This window comes from Erinaceus europaeus, chromosome 3 (genome assembly GCF_950295315.1).
Source record: "Erinaceus europaeus chromosome 3, mEriEur2.1, whole genome shotgun sequence".
Taxonomy (NCBI): Eukaryota; Metazoa; Chordata; class Mammalia; order Eulipotyphla; family Erinaceidae; genus Erinaceus; species Erinaceus europaeus.
The window spans coordinates 178,144,326-178,164,049 of record NC_080164.1 but is presented as its reverse complement, the minus strand read 5'-3'; positions in this window follow the sequence as shown (position 1 = coordinate 178,164,049).

Here is a 19,724-nt window from a genome sequence, read left to right as displayed (position 1 = left end):
TGCCAGCTTCCATATTCATCGGGGAAGCAATTACAGAAGCCAGACCTTCCATCTTCTGCACCCCATAATGACCCTGGGTCTATACTCCCAGAGAGATAAAGAATAGGAAAGCTTCCAATGGAGGGGATGGGATGGGATACAGAACTCTCTTGGTGAGAATTGTGTAGAATTGTACCCTTCTTATCATACAGTCTTGTAGATCATTATTAAATCAAGAAGAAGGAGGAGAAGGAGAAGAATAAGGAGGAGAAAGAGACATACCAAGTGAATGTGGGTCATATGTAAAGACATGACTCCATGTTTACAAATAATTTTACATTCCACATAGGCATTTGTATGTGCCTGGGAATTTTTGCAGAAGCAAAGTGCAAAAGTTCAGCACTTAGTCTATTCCTTTGAAGGAATCACAATATCCAAGATATGTATGATGCTATTAACAATAAGGTGTGTGTGTGTGTGTGTGTGTGTGTGTGTGTGTGTGTGTGTGTGAGAGAGGGAGAGAGAGAGAGAGATGATAGATTCAATCTTTCAAGTTTGTGCACAGAGCTCTTAAAGCCATTGGAATTTCCTAAATGAGAAGGCAGACGTGGTGGCAAGATAGCTGTAGCACCACTCCCTGCCACACCCAGAGTTTATGTCAGCGACATGGCTTTGGGGAAGCAGTTAATGACTGGGCTGGTTAACCAGCCTGGGCCCTTCATCCTGTGATTACAACGTGGGAACCTTCCCACTCTCTTAGCTTCTGGGGCCCAGGGGAGGATCCTGGAGTTTGAGTAGACCACTGATGGTTTAACCTGGCATGACTTTGTAATGAAGCTACCATAATGAAAACCCAAAGGCTAGCCTCAGGAATGGATGTACACTTGAAATTCAGAGGGAATGGCGTTCTTGGAGAGGTTATGGAAACTCCTTCTCCCTCTCTCCCAGCCTTTGCCCTCTGCAAGTCTCCCACAAGTTGTTATGTCCTGCAACAAGATGGCGATTGAGTAAAGAAAACGTTTTGAATGGGGGGGGGGTGCCTGGGTGGTGGCTCACTCAGTTAAGCACATATAGTACTAAGTTCAAGGATCTGGGTCTGAGCCCTGAGCTCCCTACCTGCAGAGGGAACACTTCACGAGCAGTGAAGCAGGTCTGCAGGTGTCTGTCTTTCTCTCTCTCTATTTCCCCCTCCTCTCTCATTTTCTCTGTCCTATTCAATAAAATGTGAAAAAATGGCCACTAGAAGCAGTGGATTCATAGTGGTTGTGGCACTGAGCCTCAGAATAACCCTGGAGGAAGAGATAGATAGATAGATAGATAGATAGATAGATAGATAGATAGATAGATAGATAGATAGAAAGGGAATAGGGGCTGGGTGATAGCACATCTGGTCGAGCTCACATGTTACAGTGCACAAGGACCCAGGTTCGGGCCCCTGGTTCCCACCTGCAGGGGGAAAGCTTCATGAGTGGTGAAGCAGTGCTGCAGGTGTTTCTGTATCTCTCCCTCTATCACCCCCTTCCCTCTCAATTTCTGGCTGTATCTAATATATAAATAAAGATAAAACATTTTTTTTAAAAAAAGAAAGGTAGGAAGGAATAAAGAAAGAGAAAAAGAAAGAAAGAAAGAAAGAAAGAAAGAAAGAAAGAAAGAAAGAAAGAAAGAAAAAACATTCTGAGTGCAAATGAGACAAACTCAAGAACAAAGTCATTGGAACCCCTGACCTATAGAAAGATGCACAGTTGACAGTCTCAATTTGAGAAGGGTGTCTGAGTAAAAGTGGTCGTTTGGGACTGAACCTTTAACCTGTGGAATCTCACTGCCTCCAAGTTGGTGGCACTCAAGTGGAGTTGAACTGCAGGACAGCCATCTTCTGTCAGAAAATTGGTTGGTGGTTTGCTGGCAAAAGCACAGTAACTGGTGTCAGGATGGTCACAGTAGGTGCTGTTGTGGGTGAAGATGCCAGTCTCATGAAGTAAAATGTGGTTAATCTGCTGAGCACACCTTATAGTTACTGAATAGTAGAGGCATCTTTGAAAACATCATTAAAGTCATACTAAAACTAGTTTAAAAAAAGCAGGGATTCCTGATTTTTTTTAAATGATTACTACAAGTTCTCTTTGGAATAGAGAGCCACAGATGTTAAATAATTTGCTGTAAATACTATATTGCTTTTTTAATTATTTTAAGTTTTTATTTATAAAATGGAAACACTCGCAAGACCATAGGCTAAGAGAGATACATACAGCTTCACACAATTCCCACCACCAGAACTCCGTATCATACCCCCTCCCCTAATACCTTTCTTATTCTTTAACCCTCTGGCAGCATGGACCCAGGGTCATTATGGGATGCAGAAGGTGGAAGGTCTGGCTTCTGTAGTTACTTCTCCGCTGAACATGGGTATTGACAGGTCGTTCCATACTCCCAGCCTGCCTGCCTCTTTCCCTAGTGGGGCAGGGCTCTGGGGAGGTGGGGCTCCAGGACACCTTGGTGGGGTTGTCTGCCCAGGGAAGTCTGGTTGGCATCATGTGAACATCTGGAACCTGGTGACTGAAAAGGAATTAGAAAGCAGAGCAAACTGTTGACTAATCATGAGCCTAAAGGCAAGAATATTGCAGATGAAGATTTGGGGGTCTCCATTTTGGAAAAAGTTAGTAGGTCTATTTTAGGTATATTCCAAGGGGTTCATGACTCAACTAGTTTTTGCCTGTGCCTGACATCTAATATGCAGGTGACCTAAGCTATTGTCTGGGGGCATGGTGTCATAGTTGGAAAAAGGATCAGAAAACTGGATCAGGGAAGAGAGTAGCTCCCAAATATGGGAAAAGTATATGAATATTGTTAACTATAAACCCCATCAATCTGATCTGGGGCCCATATTCAGCACAGGAGCCTATGTAACCTCTGCATCTCTGTAGGTCTGAGCTCACATTCCCTGGTCACAGCTAGGAACATTCCAGGATGCTCCAATTTCAGGACCCATCATCCTCGGATGATAAGCAGAGTATGCTAGCCAACCTCCAAACTAGAGTTTATTGATTAAGTAGAGACAGCTAGAAATTGGGAGCTCAGGGGAGATAAAGAGGGACTGAGAAAGAGAGACACTTGCAGTCCTTCCTCACCACTCACTAAGCTTTTCCCCTGCAGGAAGAGGTGAGGGGTTGAGACAGGGGCTTGCACGCTCTATGCACTCAACCAGGTGTACCACCACCTGGCCCCACTTTTCTTAAATAGCTTCCCCCCCCCCATTGCAGTAAGTCATAAGTTTAAAGTCAGATGCTGCTGGGCATCCTCCAGCCATCGGAGAAGCAGCAGCAACACGAGGAACCAGGAACCGGTGGTGAGGGTAGAGGAGGAAAGGCCCAACCTCCCGGGGAGTGCTTCAGAGAGACAGCTCGTTTATTGTTCACACACAGCGTTAAATATACTGATCACCTTCCAATAGGAACATAGGGGAAGTATGTAGGACCCAGTGAGGACAGCGTGTGACACTCACGCCATGTTGATTATCCCCAGGTGCACCTCATTCATGCTCTTAGGTCGCACCTGCTTCTCATATCCAGCTGGGGCTCCAAGGCAAGTTACCAGCCTATAAGGACCCAAGTTACAGCCTTATAAAGGGAGGTCACCTATCGGTGACGCATGAGAAATGGAAACCTTTAGGGTATGTTGTGTGAGGAGGCAGCTCCCTTGCCCCTGAGCTCGGTGCCATCACCGAGCCTACAGAGTTGAGGAGGGACATGCCTTTAGGCCAGGCCGGCCTTGGGGTCTACCTCCTCAAGACTCAATGCAGAAGTGACAGGCCTCTGCCCAGGCTGGTGGAGCTGCAACCCCACAGTCAGATATGTAAGTGGTGCAGAGTTAAACCCTTCCACATGGCCCTTTTTGTTCCAAATTCTCATGGTAGTCTTTCCCTGTTCTTTCCTAAGTGTTAATACTTTTGTGTTATTATGATACCCACCTCCCTATTAAGAAGAACACAAACACTGTTCTTCCCTGTATAGTATGGCCCTTCTAAAAATAACTGCTTATTTTACTTCGAGACACACACCTAACACAATCAAACCAGGCTGTTCAATTTGTGGGAAGTTAATTGTTCTGCTGCTGCTGCTAACATGCAATTTTCTATAATTTTAACCAAAGGAAGGGGGGGTTTACTTTAAAATAGATGAGAACACCCTGTCAGCTTTTAACAATAAGACAAGCAGGAGAAACATAGGAAGGAAGGCGAACACAGTAAGAGAGACCTTCCACTGGTCTCTAGGAGGCTTTGATAACCTTCGCATGAAACAGTGCACATACAAAGAATTCAGCTGGGGGGAGTTGGGCAGTAGCGCAGCGGGTTAAGCTCAGGTGGCGCAAAGTGCAAGGACCAGCTTAAGGATCCCGGTTCAAGCCCCCGGCTCTCCACCTGCAGGGGAGTCGCTTCACAGGTGGTGAAGCAGGTCTGCAGGTGTCTGTCTTTCTCTCCCCCTCTCTGTCTTTCTCTCCTCTCTTCATTTCTCTCTGTCCTAACATCAATTACAACAACAATAACTATCACAACAATAAAAAACCAAGGGCAACAAAAGGGAAAATAAATATTTTTTTTTTAATTCAGCTGGGCTAGGGAGATAGCATAATGGTTATGCAAGAAGATTCTCATGCCTCAGGCACTTAAGTCAAACCCTGGCACCACCATAAGCCAGAATTGAGCACTTCCCTGAACTCTCTTTCTCTCTGCGTCTCTCTCGCTCATTAAAATAAATATTTTAAAAAATGAATGAGCCATCCATTCGCAGTCTGAGTAAGCTTAACATTTGTCAGGAAATAGAAAACTGTTGAAAGCAGTGATTCAGGGGAGCCGGGCAGTAGTGCACCCATTTAAACACACATAGATAGTACCATGCTAAAGGACCCAGGTTCAAGTCCCCGACCCCCACCTGTACGGCGATGTTTCACGAGTGGTGAAGTAGGTCTGCATGTGTCTATCTTTCTCTCTCCCTCCCTATCTCCCCCTCCTCTCTCAGTTTCTCTCTGTGCTATCCAATAAAATAGGACAGAATGACTACCAAAAGCAGTGGGTTTGTAGTGCTGACACCCAGCCCCAGTGACAACCCTGATGATACAACAAGAATAAAAAAAAATCATAAAAAAATAGGGGCCAGGGGTGTGCACATATTACAAAGTTCAAGAACCAGGGTTGAAGCCCCCAGTCCTCACCTGCTTAAAACATTATAATTTTATAATGTTTTTCAAAAATTTTTAAATTATCTTTATTGGTTTATTGAATAGGCAAAACCAGAAATTGAGAGGGAAGAGGGAGGGGCCAGCTGGTGGCACACCTGGTGGAGCACACACATTACAGTGTTCAAGGACCCGGGCTCAAGCTCCCAGTCCCCACCTGCAGGGGGAAAGCTTTACAAGTGGTGAAGCAGGGCTACAGGTATCTCTCTGTCTCTTTCTTTCTCTGTCTCCCCCTTCCTTCTCCATTTCTGGCTGTCTCTATCCAATAAATAAATAAATAAAGATAATTTAAGAAAAGAAAAAAAGAGAGAGGGAAGAGGGAGACAGAGAGGGAGAGAGACAGAGAGACATCAGCACATAGTGTCACAGAAGTGTGAATGGCTGTCCTGAAAGTACTCCTGCAGTCTTATGTCTCTCACAGCCACATGCTCGCGTCAACAGGGAGGTCTCTTGGAGAAACTCTGAAGGGAATTTGACCTGGTGTGTGTGGGCTTCTGTAGCAGAACCTAAACGGGCCTTTGTTCAGTAGTTGGCAATATGTTCCCAAGACAGCACTGGCCAGTTTGGGGAGATATATGACACCTAAAGGGAGGGGAAGTGGACCGGGAGAAGTAGCCAGCAGGAGAAACCAAGCAGCAAGGGCTCTCCTTCAGTCACCTCAGTGCTTTGAAGAACTTCTGGAAAAAGCAGAGCAGAAAAAACATGATCATCCCCTGGGCATGATCATGTAAGGAGTCAGGTGAGTACTATGGGCAGTCTGGGAGAATGAACCTCAGCTCCAAGAAGAGTCACTTCAGGGCCAGAAGATAGTCCCCCTGGTAGGCTGCACCCACCATGCGGGTGGCCTGGGTGGGAGCCCTGTCACCACAGTAAGAAGTGCTGTAACACTGAGGGAAACTCTGGTGTGGTGGTGTCTCTCCCTCTCTGTCTCAAGTCTCTCTTTATCTGGAATAAAAAATCAATCAGCCTGGGCTGGGGAGTGTGGATCGACCTGCCAACATCCATGTCCAGTGGTGAAGCAATTACAGGAGCCAGACCTTCCACATTCTACACCCCATAAAGAATACTGATCCAGGAGGTTGGGTGGTAGTGCAGTGGGTTAAGCGCACGTTGTGTGAAGCGTAAGGACCAGCATAAGGATCCCAGTTCGAACCCGTGGCTCCCCACCTGCAGGGAGGTCACTTCACAAGCAGTGAACCAGGTCTGCAGGTGTCTATCTTTCTCTCCCCCTCTCTGTCTCCCCTCCTCTCTCGATTTATCTCTGTCCTACCCAACAACAACAACAATAATATACACAATAATGATAAAAACAACAAGGGTAACAAAAGGGGAAGGAACAGCCTCCAGGAGCAGTGGATTCATGGTGCAGGCACCAAGCCCCAGCAATAACCCTGGAGGCAAAAAAAAAAATATTGATCCATACTCCTGGAGGGAGAGAAATGATAGAGGAAGATGACCAGAGGGCTCTGAAATTCAGTTCCACCAGGACCCAGAGATAAGAGGGAAAAGGAAGGACATTTGGAAGTAGTCAAAGGTGTAAGAGAGAGACAGAGAAAGAGAGAGAGGGAGAGAATTGACTTAAAGGTATCCAAATCAAAAAGGCTGTGTGAGCAAAATCTCTCAAATCCATTCATCTGGAGAGGAGTCCAGGTGTTTAGCTGGCCAGAGAAGGAGGAGAGGAGGAACTTCAGGGAAGAAGCTAGTTCTTAGCAACATCACCCCGCCAGATATTCGTCGGGATGCGGCATCATCTAAGTTCATTTCCCACGTCTACGCTCCACCGGACCTGCCAATATACGCGGATATCTTCGCCCACCCTGTCCAACGCTTGACGTCTCGTCACCCAATCTGGTCCCCTACGCCTACAATGAACTTCTCTGTTCCAGTGTCTTGGAAACAGAGTTGGCAGTCAGCTGAGGTAAAGAACAAACACCTCATCACAGACCCCTGCAAGCGTCAACCCGGCTTTGACCTAGCACGTTATGATGGGGCCCTCCTCAATCGCTATCGAACAGGCCATGGCTGGTGCGCTGCTATGTTCCACCGCTGGGGAGCCAGAGACGACCCGAACTGCCCCTGCGGCTCCAGACAGACTATGACCCACATAGTCAACGACTGCCACCTCTCCAGATTCAAAGGAGGTCTCGAAACTTTACATCAGGCTCAACCTGACGCTGTTGCCTGGCTACGGAAGAAGGGCAAACGCTAGAAGAAGAAGAAGGGAAGAAGCACTACTTCTCATTGCCTAGCAGACTTCTGGAACTCAGCCGCAGCCCAGCTGGGTTGTAAGCACTTAGCCTGAGTGCTAACCACAAAGGAGCCCATGATTCCAGTGGCATCTGATAGTAAAGAAAGAAATTAAAATTGCAGGGGTCAAGCAGTGAGCCAAGATTTAAGACCCATGACAGTTAAGGTCAAGGATAGACTTATTCATCTTCATGTACACAGCACACTCTGTATTTATAATCAAGTTCTTAAGATGTACTGTCGAAAGTCAAATAATTGTTTTCTTTTTAATTTTACTAGTGGGTTAATATTGATGGACAAAATTATGAGATAACAGGGGTACAATGCCACACTGTTTCCACCACCAGAGTTCTGTGTCCTCATCCCCTCCTTTGAAAACTGCTGTCGTTCTCTCAAGGTCTCAGATACGGGTTGACTATTATTTCTAGAACTATCTAGATTTATGTATATATTTGCCCATTTTTTTTTCTATTTCTATGGTCCTGCCTTCTCTTCCTTTCGGAGTCACACCTATACCTATTGCTGCTTCTGCATGTCCTTCCTCTTTTTCTCTTAGGGTCCTGATGGAGTTGGAGCTGAGTCCTCTGGCCCTCTTCCCCTGTCATTTCTCCCTCTCTGGGAGTATGGATCAAAATTCCTTATGGGGTGCAGAAGGTGGGAGTTCAGGCTTTTGTACTTACTTCTCTGCTTGATGTGTGCATTGGCAGGTTAGTCTATCCTCCCAGTAAAAGTATAATCATTGCATCAGAGTTGACATATTTACTTATTTGTCTCAAACAGTTCCCTAGACCATGGCATTTGTTCAGACAAGGTTGTGGGTGTCTGAGTAAAGCGATGAACTTTCCCAAGGTGGGTGGACCTCCTCCAACTCCTCTACCTTTTTCTGAAATGGAGTGTCTACTACACTCAGGTGAGAACATACCATGCCATGACTCCTGGTCCCAGGGCTTCTAGACAAGCATGGCCACTCCACCTAGTGCACCTGGATCAGCAGTCCACAAGCTGTTAATGACTGGGCTTTGTCTCAGTCTCTAATATTAAGAAAGGCAATTCCATATAATAAATATCCACCCCTCTCTCTCTCTCTCCTTCTGTGTGTCTGTGTGTGTGTGTGTGTGTGTGTGTGTGTGTGTGCATGCGTATGTGTGTGCGTGTGTGTAGACATCCTGCACGTGTGTAGACATTTTCCTGGAGAACTCTAACACAATGCTTTTTGCATCTTTGAAGGCAATTCTAACAAATCTGAAAGTTATTCATTGTAAGAATTGCATTTGGGGAACTGGGTGATGGCATACCCAGTTAAGCACACATAGTACTAAGCTCAAGGACTCATACAAGGATCCAGGTTTGAGCTCCAGCTCCCCATCTTCACGGGGAATGCTTCAAGAGCAGCGTAGTGGGTCTACAGGTGTCTATCTTTCTCTATCCCTCTCTATCTCCCAATCCTCTCTCAATCTCTCTTTGTCCTAGCCAATAAAATGGAAAAAAATAGCCACCAGGAGCAGTGGATTTGCAGTGCTGGCACGGAGCCCCATCGATAAACTTGGAGGCAAAAAAAATAAAAAAAGAGTTGCACTTGGTAATTGCATTTTGTCATTAAACTTAGTTTTAGAAGGGGAAAACCTTACTTGGCCTTTCCAGTATTCAAGTGCAGCCAACACTGTTTCTCATTCACATTTTCTTCCAAATTCTTGCTGCTGTTGCTGCTTTTCACAGATTGTAATTATGCTGTGTGTAATTGGACAACATCATTTTCCATCTTAAATGATAGATACTCCTCACTATAACCTCCGTCTTCATAACTACTGTTTGTAGTACCTGCAGCAGAGAAGAATCTATGCACCATAATTGACTTCCATTCCCCACCCCCCATGCTTCCACAGATCTAATTTGTTTCCCTCGTTGTTCATTTTTCACAACAGTAATCATCTTGTTGTGCACACAGCATGCTCCGTATTTAGAATCATGTCCTTAGGATGTATTGTCAAAAGGGGAATAATTGTGTTAGGGTTTACATATTCACTTATTTGCTTCAAACACTTCTCCAGAAACTCTTTTCCAGTCTATATGCCCATGCAGCAGGATTTACTTAGCCTTCCCTCCATGTGGAAATCTCAACAGAGGAGCCAGACACCAGTTGGCCAATACTTTAGTGTTCAAGCTCAGCCTTCAGCTCTCTTTGTTTTAAATTATTTCTTTTCTTTTTTTTTTTTTTAGTATTTATTTATTTTAATTTTTATTTATAAAAAGGAAACACTGACAAAAACCATGGGATAAAAGGGGTACAACTCCACACAGTTCTCATCACCAGAACTCAGTATCCCTCTCCCTGCTAGCTTTCCTATTCTGTATCCCTCTGGGAGTATGGACACAGGGTCATTATGGGGTGCAGAAGGTGGAAGGTCTGGCTTCTGTAATTGCTTCCCCTCTGAAGTAGGCCTACTCACTCTCTACAGAATGGAGACACCCCCCAACTCTTCATCTGAACTATTCTAGCCTTTAGGTTCACGATTAGTCAACAATTTGTTTGGCTCTATATATTTCAAACCTCGTTCTGTTTTCACTATCTCTCTCACTCCTCTGAAAAGTGGGTTCTCAGGAGCTGAGGAAATAGCTAATGGTTATGCACAAAGACTTTCATGCCTGAGGCTCCCAGATCTCAGGTTAAATCCCCAGCACCCCCATAACCCCACAGCTGCACAGTGCTCTGGTCTTTCTCTGTCTGCAACTTTCCCTCTGTCTCTCTCTCTCTCATTAAAATAAAATCAATAAAATATTTTTTAAAAATCATCCTCAGTTCAGATGTGTTTGGGTTAAGTAACAGTTGTTCTAGTATGGAGAGGTCCTTGATTCTTTATCCAGTTCTCAAACCTAGGAAACTTAGATTGCTGCTTTGTGTAGACAGTAGGGAGACCAACTTGAAGAAGGACACAGGGTCCATGAATATCTCAGTATTAACTCAATCTCCATCACTGTGAACTATTAGTGGTGAGATGGGTGATGCTCCCAATTCTCTTCTGGGTGGGTGCAGGAGGCGATGGACCCAGTAGAGTGAATGTGTTGTTGTTATGTGCAAAGGCCTGAGATTAAGTTCCAGTGAAGGGGGTGGGGACCTTTATAAGTGGTGTAGCAGTGCTGCAGGTCTCTCTCTCTGTCTCTGTCTCTCTCTCTCTCTCTCTCTGTAGCAGTGCTGCAGGGCTCTCTCTCTGTATCTGTCTCGATTTCCCTCACCCTCCTCAATTTCTGTGTCTCTAGCCAAAATTAATTAATTAATTAAAAATTTTTCTGGGAATCCCAGGGCACAACTTTCTGAAAATTCTAAATGCTAAAAACAAGAAATTATTTCTGACTCTAAGGATTTTAGCTAAGAAAGTATGGACTGCCCTTAAAGTCTAGGAAACATTGTCAAACTGTTGAACAAGAAAATGAACATGATCATTGCCTCCAAGAAAGATGTTTCCATCTGGTCTGACACTATCTGCTGTACTGGTTATCTGTGCATTCTAATATTAGCCACCCAGAATGAGGGAGACCCCATTGGTTCAAGGACATGGCTTCAAAAAAGTCTGTGCTCTCTGCAGATATCAGACAGGAGCCAAGACCCAAGCCACCCACAGTGCTGACTAACTGACAGTAATTCAGGATTCCCCATCACTTTTTAATTTGCTAGAATGACTAACAGTTTAGAGAGGCAGACACTTATAATTACAGTTTACTAGAAAGGGTACAATTCAAAGCAGTCAGATATAAAATCAGTAGGACACAATTTAAAAGAGACCTGAATTTTGCTTTCTGAATTGGGTGGTGGTCCACTGGGTTAGGTGAACATGATACCATGTTCAAAAACCAGGGCTCAAGCCCCCAGTGCCCACCTACAGAGAGGGAGACTCTGTGAGCAGTGAAGCAGTACTGTCAGTGCCTTTCTCTCCCTCTCTATCTTCTCTTCCACTCTCAATTTTACTGTATCCTAGCAGATAAAACGGTAACAAAAATATTTTAAAACATGAGTGTTGACAGGTTGATCCAGATTCCCAGCCTGCTTCTCTATTTCCCTAGTGGGGTGGGATTATGGGGAAGCGGGGCTTCAGGGACATCGGTAGGGACATATACCCAGGGAAGTCTGTTTGGCATTCTGTTAGCATCTGGGAATAGGTGGCTGAAAATAGAATTAACATATATAGCCAAACAAACTGTTGACTAATAGGGAACTTAAAGGCTAGAATAGTTCAGATGAAGACTACGGGGATCTCCATTCTGCAGAGAGTAAGTAGGCCTACTTCAGAGGGAAAGCAATAAAAGAAGTCAGACCTTTGACCTTCTGCACCCCATAATGACCCTAACCCTAACCCTAACCCTAACCCTAACCCTAACCCTAACCCTAACCCTAACCCTAACCCTAACCCTAACCCTAACCCTAACCCTAACCCTAACCCTAACCCTAACCCTAACCCAGAGGAATACAGAATAGGAAAGCTAGCAGGGGAGGGGATGGGATACAGAAGAGTTCCAGTGGTGAGAATTGTGTGGAGTTGTACCCTTTGTATCCCATGGTTTTTGTCAGTGTTTCCTTTTTATAAATAAAAATTAAGATAGAGGGAGTCGAACAGTAGTGCAGCGGGTTAAGCGCATGTGGTGCAAAGCGCAAGTAATGGCTTAAGGATCCTAGTTCGAGCCCCCTGGCTCCCCACCAGCAGGCGAGTCCCTTCACAGGTGGTGAAGCAGGTCTGCAGGTGTCTATCTTTCTCTCCCCCTCTCTGGAGGAGGAGAGAAATAATAGACGGGAATAATAGTCTTCCCGTCCTCACTCCATTTCTCTCTGTCCTATCCAACAACAACGACATCAATAACTACAACAATAAAACAACAAGGGCAACAACAAAAAAATTTAAATATATAAATACTAAAAAATATATTTTAAAACAAAGAGAGACCTGAAGGCAGAGCTTGAACACTAAAGTACTGGCCAACTGGTGTCTGGCTCCTCTGCTGAGATCTCCACATGGAGGAAAGGCTAATTCATATGATGTTCAGGCCTGCTCAAGTCTCTGCCCTTTAATCTAACAGTATTTCTAGAAATCAGTTCCACCCTGAAAATAGGGGTCAGCCTTGAGTCTCTCTCGTACTAATATCCAAGCAGGTGTGGTCCAAGGGACGCAATGTTTTTCATTTGGGAAATTACAAAGGCCTTAGAATGACCTTCCTAACATCAGTGGTCCTGGTTTCTTACTTCTGTTCTTCTATGGATGTGACATAGAATTGGAAGAAAAACTTCTTGAATGTTCCTATTAGATCAACATTCTTCCATCTCTCTTCTGCCTTTGGTGGAAACTAGAAACTAGATTTAAGCCTACTTGTGGTCTGGGAGATGGAGTAGTGGATAAAGCATTGAACTTGCGAGCATGAGGTCCCAAGTTCAATCCCCAGCAGCACATGTACCAGAGTGGTGTCTTTTTTTTTCTCTCTCTCCTCCTATATTTTTCATAAATAAATAAATAAATAATGGAGTCGGTGGTAGGTAGCACAGCAGGTTAAGTTCATGTGGTGCTAAGTGCAAGGACTGGCGTTAGGATCCTGGTTCAAGCCCCTGGCTCCCCACCTGCAGAGGAGTCACTTCACAAATGGTGAAGCAGGTCTGCAGGTGTCTGTCTTTCACTCCCACTCTGTCATCCCCTCCTCTCTCCATTTCTCTCTGTCCTATCCAACAACAATGACATCAATAACTACAACAATAAACAACAACAACAAGGTCAACAAAAGGAAAAATAAATTAATTAAAATAAATAAATAAATAAAATCTTTTAAAAAACAAGAAAAATTTGAAAGCATACTTTAGTAAAGATGTATTAACATACATATTTCCTTTGGTAAATAGGTTTTATAACTATGATTCTGTTTTTGTTATATATCTTCCTTATGTTTCCATGCATTTTGTTGAAGAATAACAGATCTGTATATATCCACCGTTGCTATGACTTCTTTACTCATAAACTTCTACAAATTCCTACAATATTTCAGCTGATTAATCTTGGTTTTCTAAGTACGAATCCATCGCCTCCTCATATATGGTGATATCTTTGTTTCTCCCATAACACTTATTTGTCTAAGGCCTTATGACTTTGTCCAGAACATGTAGAATAGAATTAAATGTCATAAGTATGATGCTGAATGCTTCACTTTATTTTTGATTTCAGCGCAGAAATGTCCTACGTTTTGTCATCAAGCACTGTTTGGGAATAGACTTTGCCATGTTAGTGATGTAGACTGCAAGTCCTTTCATATTCAGTATCTTCATTATTAAGAGATGTTGCATTTAATTTATGACTGTTTTAACATAATTCTTTTTATCTTGTTATTAATTTTTAGGAGACTAATAGCATAATCTCATGTGTTTTTCACATGAAAGTATGCCCAAAATTATTATTCTAGTATCTAGGGCTAACTGTAACAATTGACTCTGTCCCTCTTTAAAAGCAACAATTGTCCAGTGGAGAAGCAATTACAGAAACCAGAACTCCCACCTTCTGCACCCCAGAAAGAATTTTGGTCCATACTCTCAGAGGGGAAGAATGATAGGACAAAGATGACCAGAGGGCTCTTAACCCCAATTCCATCAGGACCCAGACAGAGAGAAGAGGAAAAAGGGAAGGACATTCAGACGTAGTAATAAGTGTAGGTGTGACTTTGAATGGAAGAGAAAGCAGTGCCATAGGAAAAGAAAAAGGGCAAATGTATATAAGTATATAGATAGATAGTTATAGAAATAATAGTCAGTCCTTATCTGTGGCCTTGGGAGAACTATTGTAGCTTCCAATGGAGGTAATGGGGACAGGGAATTCTGGTGGTGGGAGTGGTATGTAATCGTAATCGTTCCCCTGTTATCTTATGCCTTTGTAAATCAGTATCAAATCACTAATACAAATTAAATTTAAGCAATAAGGCACAGTTAAAGACCCCTTTGAGATCATCTCACCGATGTTTATCACATGGGCTTGACCTAAAGAAAAGGCTAAGATTCTGATGCTGACTCTGTAAGCTCATTGCTGTGCTCCAGTTCTTCGTCAGCAGTCAGTACTTGTCAATGCAGCCGTGTTACCTACCCCAGAGTGTAGGAAACACACATTGTTCTGCTCTGTCAGGACTCAGGAAAGAGCCCAAGATCCCAGCTCTACCTTTGCACTCTGTACCTTGGTAGGTGCATTTACAAGGTATGCATTTATTTCAGCTCAAGTATCTGTATATTGTCAAGGAGTGTTCCCATGTTGGAGGTGAGATCTGTGTAGTGGTAACAGACACAGCCCAAAATACTGAATAGCTGGTCCTAAGAGAAACATTTTAGAGGGGTTGGGGAGAAGCATAATGTTTATGCAAAAAGGCTTTCCAGACTGAGGCACCAGAGATTCCAGGACCAATTAGTCCCTGACACCTCAGTAAGCTAGAGCTTCCACTAACACATGCATTTAAGAAGGTCAAAAAACAAAACAAAACAAAACAAAACAAAAAACTAGTATAGCCACAGGCCCTTTGGAATATAACTAAAATATGCCTACTAGCTGTCTACAAAATGCAGGGACCCCCCCATCCTCAACTCTTCATCTGCACTATTCCAGCCTTTAGGTCCATGATTGCTCAACAATTTGTTTGGCTTTGTATGTTAACTCTCTTTTCGTGTTCTGCCTTCTGTTCTTATTTCTCAACTTCTATGAATGAGATCATCCCATATTCATCCTTCTCTTTCTGGCTGATCTCATTCACGTGATCCTTTCAAGTTCTATCCAAGATGATGTGAAGAAGGTAAAATCATCATTTTTTAATAGCTAATGAGTATTTCATTGTATATAGACCACAACTTTCTCAGCTACTCATCTGTTGTTGAATACCTGAGTTGCTTCCTTGTTTTGGCTATTACAAATTGTGCTGTTATGAACATAGGTATACACAGATCTTTTTAGATGGATGTGTTGCTGTGTTCCTTAGGATATATACCCAGGAGAGGAGTTGCAGGGTCATAGTGTAGGTCCACTTTTAGCCTTCTGAGAGTTCTCCAGACTGTTTTCCACAGAGGCTGCACCAATTTACATTCTGATGTGAGGCTTTCTGATGATAGTAGGCCACAGTCAGGACCTCTCCCTTTTCTATCTCTTTCTCTTTCTATGACATCATCTGCCGGTCTAGCTTTGCGGGTGGGAGAGAGATAACCAGGAACTTCATGGCTGAGCTGGGATGCAATTCAATCTTTATTGACGAGCAGGGATGCAGTTCAATAATCTAATCTCTCTTCATTAGAAAGCCCTGTCCTTTATATCTCCTGAGGTGGAAGTGTCAGGTCAGAAGGGGATGTATGTAGGATAGGGGCTGCAGAGAAGGAAAAAGTATTCGAACCAGTGGGGATTAAATGGTGGAAAACAGGCTGTGACTAGGAGAGGGGGGAGAGTGGAAAAGAGTGAACCAGTGGGGATTAAACCAGTGCGAACAAAACAATGATTATGTAAATAGACCATAGTGTCAAGCAATGCAACAGAAGGGGTCTTAGAAGCAGAATTTAGAAGCGGACCAACAATCATCTTTGTCACCAAATCATGTCCAGTCTCCTTGAAGAAGGTTGTTAGTTGGTAGACCCTGCCTATCAGACACAAGTTAATGTTACTAGTTAGCAGGACAAAAACAATCCTGCTGTTTACTTGGCTCTTCAGTTTGTCCTTCCACTTCTCTGCTTCCTTGGCCTGAATGCACATCTCCACGAGCTGCTATCCTGGAGGGACACCTCACCACTAGAGAGGAACCCCATCACTATGTCCAAGGTTCCTATGGAGTGTATAACTGGACTGTTCCCACTGGACTCAGGCTCCCACTCACTTATTTCCCAGTGCACAGTGTGGTCACCAGCTCCTTCCATGGGCTGGATTTCTTTGATCTTTTAGGTGTTACTAATGTGAACAGAACTATCTCTAAGGAATGGTGGGAAACTGGCCAAGCTAATTCACCAGGAGATTGCAAATTTTCCCACAACTAAAACAAACCATGTTACCCACCGCCACAAGTAAGTTTTTTTCCCCAAGTGATTCAGTGTTCCTCAGTGCTTACTTCTGTTAGCTCCCTTGGCAAACAATAGAGTCAATCCAAGAGACACCCATTGGGCCACCAGGCCCAAGTAGAATGTCCCGGACAGAGTAGAAAGGCAACATTAACTTGTAACCAGGAAAATACTCCACCCAGTAAGACTCAAGTGCAATATTGGAACATCTGAAAGTTGATTGAAGGGAAAAAAGTCCTGCCAGTTCAATATCTTGAAAACTTCATTCTGGTGCCTCTGGTCATACTGACATTATGATAATAATCTTCTCTCTCTCTTTTTTTTCTCCCTTTAAATTCCTCTGGGTTATAAAAAAAATACAGAAAGTTATTTTAGAGCTTCAGAATGTACTATTTTTTTAATCTTCTTTCTCTGTTTTTATTATGCATGAAAAATTTGGGGGTCACAATTCTGACATCGTATCCTAAAGAAGTAACTACATAAATATTAATAATTGTGCTTGACAATTCTTTTTATATTGACAATTCTTTAGTGGAACATTTATCTAAATTATTTTTCCCATCTTTCCCATAATGCACCCAAACTGCAGGCTAGTGTCCCCTCACTATACAGATGAAGAAGCCAAGTTTGAAATAGAATGGTATACTGTCAAGGTAATACAACAAAATACTTGAAATACAAACTTCTGTTTTATGTATCCCCTAAGTATTGTAACAATAAGTTATAGTGTCAAATAAAAGCATATAAAAACAAGACTGAGACTATGTGCACTAAACTCACTGGTGTGGTGAAGTGGTCTTCTGTCCTTTCTTCTTACTTCTTCCTTATTTTCTCAAAATGTTTCTTGCCAATTCTGCATTACAGCAAATGATGCCCCATCTCTTTCCAAGGCCAGCAGAGTTTCTGATGACCCCTGACTCTCTTCACTCTATGGTGGCAAGAGAAAAAAAAAGTAACTCACAATACATTTCCTTACCCCCTTCACTCCTTTGTGAGGCAAATAGAACATAATCCATATAAAATATGTATCCCTCAGCCTCTCATTCTATCCAAGCTTTTGCTGTATAATTGATTTCTGCTTCCAGTTCCAGATTCTTCTGTCATTTTCTTACCCCTCACTTGGCTCTTTGAGGGCCTCTCCCCAGTCCTCAGGCATCCTAGAACTTTCTCTCACAGGCTATGCTACATTCCAAGTCCACGGTAACCATTTTTTAAAGGTTTTTTTTTTAAAAATATTTATTTCCCCTTTTGTTGCCCTTGCGTTGTTGTTGTTGTAGTTACTATTGTTGTTGCTATTGATGTCATCGTTGTTGGATAGGACAGAGAGAAATCGAAAGAGGAGGAGAAAACAGAGGGGGAGAGAAAGTTGATACTTGTATATCTGCTTCACCACCTGTGAAGCGACTCCCCTGCAGGTGGGGAGCCAGGGGCTCCAACCAGGATCCTTAAGCGGTCCTTGCACTTGGCACCTGTTGGTATGCCTCTAAATTCTGCTTCTAAGACTCCTTCTGTTGCATTGCTTGACTGTGGTCTATTTACATAATCATTATTTTCATTGGTTTAATCCCCACCGGTTTGCCCACTTTTTCCTTCTCCCCACCCCCTATCCTACATACTTCCTTTTCCCGACACTTCTGCTTCAGGAGACATAAAAGACAGGGCTTTCTAATGAAGAGAGATTAGAAGAGATTAGATTATTGAACTGCATCCCCACTCATTAATAAAGATTGAACTGCCTTCCTAGCTCAGCCGTGAGTCCCTGGTCGTCTGTCTCCCACCCGCGAAGCTAGCTAGGCCCGGCAGGCACCACTTGGACTTAACCCACTATGCTAATGCCTGACTCCCGAGATCACCATTTTCAACAGCCAAGCAATATTCCACTGCATATATAGACCACAGCTCAGCCCCTCATTTGTTCTTGGACACCTGGGTTACTTCTGGAACCTTACTACTTTCTCTCTAGGAGTCTTTCCCCCCATTTGAAATTCTTTTCTATTTCAGTTTGGTTTTGTTGTTTACTGTTTTCACTCCTTCCAAACATGGTAGCCAGGAGAGAAGGGACTTGTTTATCTTCCGGCAGGGATCCCTATAATGATAGCTGATCTCATCAATCTGGAGACACAACTGCCCCTTCAGGGAGCTCAGATAACTTCAAGTCCCTGAAAATTCACTCTCTGCAGCAGGACCTGCCTCTCAGTCTATGGCAGTCAGGGGCCAAGTGGGTGATGAGGAGACCGTAGTACTGCTTCTTCCCCAGTAGAATTCGTCCTTTTTAAAAGCAGAAGAGATGAAAGGAATGGTCATGAAGCTTGCATGGATACTAAAATGCAATACTCACTGCAGAATTGCTTAGGCTCTTGAGAGGCAAAACATAAATTCCTTTTTCCAGCATTGTATCTTTAAGCATTGCCATCATATGATATTGCCTGGCCATGGTGGTCATAAAAAACAAATCAGTGTGGGCTGGATTTGCTCCTACTTTCAGCTTGTCTTCAGAGAATGGACCATTTCACTGCCTGACCCAGTAGAATTCCCTCCCACGTCCCACTTCCAGGATGGACTAGCAACTTGGGCCTCCTCCCTCACTTGGCGAACTTTGGCCAGAAGCTGAGTTCATTCTAAGCCTGACTCTGTGGACAAACACCCTGACTCTTCCTTTGTTTGTTTGTTTTTATTTTATCCACTAGGAATGCCAGGACCACTCCAAGGAGATATTTCCAAAACCAGGGCCACTCCAGGGTCACTTGTAGTCAGTGACTTCTTGATTACCTGGTTCTTACCCCTTCTCATGTTAATAAATAAATGAACAAATAAATCTTTAAAGGTGGACTCAGTCTATGCCCCCAGAGGCAGAACCCCCCTCCATTACTAGGCCCTGTCCCCAGAGGCAGGAAATGCCCCTTTGCCCACCAGGCCTCCCTTTGGCATCACACTGACTCTTGCTGCTCTCCTACTTGTCCCTTCCTGTCTTGTTCCAGTTCTTTTGAAAATGCCTGCATGATATCATTCAGGTTTATGTCCAAAAGGTTTCTGTTCACCCCTACAGTACTATTCCTCTGTAACAGATGTTTTTTTTTTTTTTTTTTTTTACAGACATTGACCTATTTTAATGTGACAACTAGATAGAAAGATAAGGGAAAGATGTAGAAAAAATTGTGAAGAGATGGTGAAGCCTGGCAGAGCTTAACCTATGAGATGAGTCCCTCCAGGTAAGTCTCTCTCTCTACAGAGAGGTTGA